We start from the raw sequence: 4,680 nt of genomic DNA on the forward strand, positions 1-4,680 counted from the left end.
TCGGGTTCTCTTTTCGGCGGCGAGGGAACGGGGGACCCGGCGTCCGGGGGTTTGGAATTGAATAGCTGAATTATCAAGTTCTAAATATATATAAATATATATTTCCAGGCCGTCTCTTCACTGGTCTCTCTCCTCTCCTGGAAGCCGCGAGGGATCTGTGGAATTCCACGGTGGCCGTTGCTTCCATTATCTTTCTTTTTATCTCCCTCGCCTTCTTTTCTTTTTTTTTTTTGTGTGTGTGTTTTACTTTTTGGAAAGTGGTTTCTCTCTTATTTGCAATGCCTTTGTCTTTCGCCCTCCCATCTCATTTGTATTCAATAAAAAAGGAAGCATTATATTCTTGGGATTCGGTTTTGGGGAAGTGGATTCCTAATGCTTATCTCTCTCTCTCTCTCTCTCTCTCTCTCTCTCTCTCTCTCTCTCTCTCTCTCTCTCTCTCTCTCTCTCTCTCTTGGTGTTATATGTATTGGTGAAAATTCATCAATGTCTCATTTCCCCTGAAAGCGGTGGCTTCAGGTGAAAACTATACATCAGTCACTGTCATTTTCACTCTTTCACTGCAGAATCAATGTCAGACTCCTCCCTAGAAAACTTCTGCAACTTCGTCCTCTTCAGACAACCCTGCACAGAAGCCTCATCAGCAGCACGTTGCCTCCTCCATTCCCCCAACCTGCTGTGTCATTGATTTCTATTTTAAACAAGCCTTTCTTGTACTTGGCCATTAAGAATGTACTTTAATTCCAACACCTCCTCCAGTTTTTGGGGTCCTTCGCCTTTCTTCCCGAAATTCCGAGTTAGTTATACACAGTTCATCAGCCAATCATCCTCAGTTTCACTACATGACCGAACCACCTCAACACTTAGTAAGTCTAAATAACACTTACTAAAAGGTGAAAAATTAATCTACATTTTCACCTTTTCAACCAATCTGACTACACATAATTATACATTTCATCAAAACAACTTCCACATTTTTTCTAACATTTGGATTCAAATTCCAACACTGATCTTCTCATGGGAAGGTTGGCTCAACAATACCTTAATATATTCCATTTTTTTTTTAACTTCCTTAAAGTTATATGAAAGCTACCTGATAATGATGGTTTCATTAGATTCTGAGAATCCCAAGCTTCCTCAAGTTCAGAGCTCATAGATAAAAATACACAAAACAATATATATATATATATATATATATATATATATATATATATATATATATATATATATATATATATGTGTGTGTGTGTGTGTGTGTGTGTGTGTGTGTGTGTTTTAATCCATGAACTTTGAACTTGTTTGAACTTCTTATTATAGATATGCTTATCACTATAAGCTGGTATACGAGTGGGAAATAAGCGAGAAAGCTTTCAACTTTCCTGGCGGTATTCGGATTAGGGTACGAAATATTCCAGCGAATGCTCGTCACGGTCTTTCTAGACCCAACGCTCAGAGTATGGTCTAAGCTACTCTAAAGAATACCTTTAGACCTTGGCTCATACTTAGAGCGTACGCAGGCCTGAGGTTATGAGCGTATCCACGGGTTCTTTCTAGAACGTGAGCGTATCCAAGAACAAGTACGAAGTTCAGAAGTTACGAGGTAATTGTAACGTGTATGTATATATATATATATATATATATATATATATATATATATATATATATATATATAATTGTTTAATTATTTATTTATTTATTTCGCGTGAGAGCAACTCTTCATGTTACTATAATAAGTGTCTGAGGCCAAATCTTGTAAACAGCACAGAAAGTTAGTCGATAAAATTGAATTTTTTGTTCAGCCGAAACAAAAAAACACCTACCTTATAGTCCTTGGACTCCTCCCTTTCTGGCTTCCTCCAGAGGCCATTTATCCATTTTCCCGAGGCCTAAATGGGAATGAACGATCCCCGTGGGTCATCAGGGATAGCACATTCCCCGCCCACAGGGGTCACTGACCGAGCCTTCTCGGGTGACGCGCCGATAGATAAATTGATGCCTGACGCCAACTTTTGCCGTGTATGGGCCTTGGCGTTTGGTTTATTATCATAATTGTTGGTGCTGTGGGTTGTTGGTTTGTAGTATCGGTACTGATGGCGATAATGATGTCAATTTCTTATTCCAGTTGGAGCGTTCATTGTGTGAATGTGCTTTTGAATGTTATCTCAGTTCATAATGTGGTAGATTATAGGCCTACGTGTAAACATCGATCAACAAGTGGTTGCGTCTGTAGATTCTGGAATGCAACGCCTTCAGCTCGATTGGTGAGGCGTGGCTTGTGAGAATGAAATTGAGAATGAGATTTAGAATTCTCTTAGTAGCATTAAAGCCGATGAGAATGAGTTCGCATGATCCCGGTGATGAGAATAGAACGGTTGGTCATGCATAATGAGGGTGAAGCTTTCCCACGCGTTCTGAGAATGAAGTTAGGCCATTCTCGTCGAGAGTAAGTTTAAGCTACTGATGTTGAGAATGTTGCTTGGTTTTGCTAGATGAGAATGAGAGTATGGTAAATGAGAGTGCTTTTATATTACAGATACTGAGAACGATGAGTATTATATGGCTAGTGAGAATGAGGGTGTGTCCGATGAGAATGATTAAACATTTTCTCAACTTCGGCGATTTAAGATCACTAAAGTTGAGAATAATATAAAGTTTATAGAAGTGATTCCGATGAGAATGATTTAACATTATTCTCAACTTTGGTGATTTAAAGATCACTAAAGTTGAGAGTAATATAAAGTTTAAAGAAGTGATTCCGATGAAAATGATTTAACATTTTTCTCAACTTCGGCGATTTAAGATCACTAAAGTTGAGAGTAATATCAAGTTGAAAGAATGATTTCTAAACTGTATGTGGTGAGAGTAACGTTGAGTAATGTTGATTGTATGAAATCAGATCAAGCTTAAATTGAGGACGACTGAAGTTTTAAGGTGAGAGAAAGGTAGTTTCACTCTGGCCGAGCAGAATGGGTTTACGCGAAGGGTGGGGAGTGAAAAGTCGCTTTATGGATGACGAGAATGCGGTTGCCTTGTGGTAAATGACAGATTATATTTTCGAGGTTATGATAAAGATTTTCAAGTGGGGTTTTCTCTTTGGCTATTATAACTGTGAAGGTTGTGATTAATTGACTGACAGTCATTCTGGCGCTACAATTACGGGGATGAAGTTAAGAGTGACGAGAGTGAGTTGGTATTAAAAGAGGGTGTCAAGGTTGTGTAACAATAAGGCAACTTTTACATTTAGGACGTTGAGAACAAAGGTTAAGAGTAATGAAAGTTATGTTAGGTTTGTATTAAGGGCAGTGATGTAAAATTAAGTTACCATATGAGTCATCATTGATGAACACGAGGTTACATTATGAGCAGAGCACACACACACACACACACACACAGAGAGAGAGAGAGAGAGAGAGAGAGAAAGAGAGAGACGTTTAACTTTTCATAAGCCATAATTGACAAAAAGGTTACATTAACAGCAGAGTACAGAGAGAGAGAGAGAGAGAGAGAGAGAGAGAGAGAGATTAGCTTATCATGTAAGTCATGATTTACGAAGACAAGGCTGCATCAAGAACTGAAAGACAGCCAGACAGACAGAGACATTAGGTTAGCATATGAATCTTCATTAATGAAGTGGAGGTTACATTAAAAGCTCAGAGAGAGAGAGAGAGAGAGAGAGAGAGAGAGAGAGACGTTAGGATGTACTGAGCAGGGAAAGTAAACGCTGAGTTTCTGTCGGGGATAGTCGGGTGAGAGCAGGGTCTCTGGGTGAGAGTGAATCGGAGCTCCAACTGAGGCGTCTGAGAAAGGACCGTGACATGTTTCGAATGGCGATTCTCTAGACCGAATCTGAAGCATTGTTTCGGGGAAATTTGTCGGGGGGGGGGGTTGGGGGGGGAGGGAAGGTTTCGTAGCTTCTTTTCCGGTTAGGTGATCTCGATATCGACGTACGTGACGAAAAACGAATGCCCAAACGGACACCACACACCCACGGGGATACCTGATCAATGCTTTCATGCCATTCCGGTGAGGTGAGGATTACCTCGTCGAGACCCCGTTTTTATTTACTTGAATTTATAATTGGACGGTGTGCTGGTCTCTCTCTCTCTCTCTCTCTCTCTCTCTCTCTCTCTCTCTCTCTCTCTCTCTCTCTCTCTCTGTATATATGTGTGTGTTTCTGTGTATATATGTATATACGTATATGCATACATATAATACATATATTGCGCGTGTGTGTGTGTGTGTGTGTGTGTGTGTACTCCCAACTGCAACCAACAGTTGCCGACTTCTTACCAGCTACGCAATTCATTGCTTGGGTCAACGAGAGGCAAACTGGACTGTTAGGGACATTCATCCACTCCCCTCCTTTTCTTGCCCGTCCCAGGTGGGGAGAGAGAGAGAGAGAGAGAGAGAGTGTGTGTGTGTGTGTGTGTCTTAATATCAAATGTTAGACTATAGCGGGGGTTTTTCCTCTGAAAAATACATAGGCTTCTTGACATAAGGTCAGATTGAGAAAGTGAACGCCGTGAGGTCTTTCCCACAGGAACAAACAGCCCCAAGAGACGAACCCTACAATTTTGTGAGACACGCAGACATCACCAAGAGAGGCCCCAGACAATGGCGAAGCGCCGTCGGTGATTACAGATTTATATGGGAAAGAAAAGGGGGAAGGGATGTTAGTATTGT

The sequence above is a fragment of the Macrobrachium rosenbergii genome, chromosome 2, assembly GCF_040412425.1.
Source record: "Macrobrachium rosenbergii isolate ZJJX-2024 chromosome 2, ASM4041242v1, whole genome shotgun sequence".
In the NCBI taxonomy this organism is placed as follows: domain Eukaryota; kingdom Metazoa; phylum Arthropoda; class Malacostraca; order Decapoda; family Palaemonidae; genus Macrobrachium; species Macrobrachium rosenbergii.